The sequence below is a fragment of the Miscanthus floridulus genome, chromosome 18 (assembly GCF_019320115.1).
Source record: "Miscanthus floridulus cultivar M001 chromosome 18, ASM1932011v1, whole genome shotgun sequence".
NCBI lineage: Eukaryota > Viridiplantae > Streptophyta > Magnoliopsida > Poales > Poaceae > Miscanthus > Miscanthus floridulus.
In genome coordinates, this window is record NC_089597.1 from 71,294,332 (window position 1) to 71,295,879 (window position 1,548).

Genomic DNA, 1,548 nt, shown 5'->3' on the forward strand with positions numbered 1-1,548 from the left:
CCGGAAGGAGCGCACAACAGAACGATTCCCGGCCTGAGTTGAATTACTCGGCTTCGCGGTCGGAACGAGTTATCCGGCCAGCTAAGTGAGAGGCATGCGTTCAATCTTGTCAAAAGCGCCAACAACGGTACGGTCCTTAATCGACACAGACGGGGATAAGTCCACACCCAAGACCTCCATGCCTTGTTGCTTCCCTATCGACCTCCCGTCCGGTCTCAATTTACTTTTACCTCATGGTTCTGTTCCACGATAGCAGATATAGCCAACCGTGCTCCGGTATCCACCTATATCTCGCAGGTGACAGGACATCACCCGACTTCTACCGGTCTAAGCATGGCTAAGCATATATATATTCGATCCTGGACCTATACCGGTTAAAGGTGTAATATCTGGACAAGGAATGTACATGCATCAAGTGGTTTCATTCAACTCTTATAACCTAATGCATCAATCATAAATACGTAAGTAAACATTTGTAAATTACTGGGAGACTTATAATGGTCCGGGGCTTGCCTCGCAGAAAAGAGGTAGGACGGTGGTCAGGGCACTCCGGAAGCTCTTCAGGGTTCTGCTCCACGCCTTCGGGAGCTGCGGCTTGCGGATCCTCCTGCGGGTTCCCTTCCTCTGCTTCTTCGAATTCCAGCAACGTGATTTCTTCCTCCGATCCTAGATGCATGAGTATGGTATAAGTATTACGAATGCATATATGTTAACAAGTGCATCACGTTGTTTGAGTAGGTGCATATCTCTTCTCGCTTACTACTTAACTACTTCTACCAAGCATCGACTATGCCATCAACAGTATCTACTTGTTTCGCTCATAACTGGAGTTCTACAATTCCAAATCTAGTGATCCTGGACTTTTTGGAAAGCTTATCAAGTTGTCTACAACTTTGTTATTAACCATTTTTACAGTCTATATCAGTTTCAACATGCAACTCATCATATTCTAGAATCAGTCCGGAAATGACTTAACATGCAATATAAAGTAATAACACCTCTACTTTATGTAATCATCCACAAATTGACAACCTAGAACCTACCAACAGTTTAAGCATACCAAACATAGTTAAGATAATATAATGGCAAAGCCCAAACTATTTATTAAATTGCCTTTATCATTTTATTTAGATATCTAGGTTAAATAATAAATATATATCAGATGTGCTTAATAAATTCTCAAAAATTTACAGAGCCTTACTAATGCTATTAAAGGACTACTATAAAAATTTCATGTCATTTTACTAAGTAGAACATCCTATACAAAAATGATAAGGAAGCAAGGCTTGAAATAGCATAAATGGAAAATCCTATTGAAAAGTGTCAAGCAACAGATTTCTTATTTTTCCTAACATCCATATGGTACTAGTATCATCTCCAATAAATCTCATGAATTTTGGACTTATAATTAATTTATAAAAATTCATGCAAGGATTAACTATTTATAAAAGAAAAATCTATAACTATAGATCTACACATGCACTGGTCCTCAAATTTTTATCCAAGCTTAGGTATGACAAGAATAGCCTACCACAAAAATTTCATAAT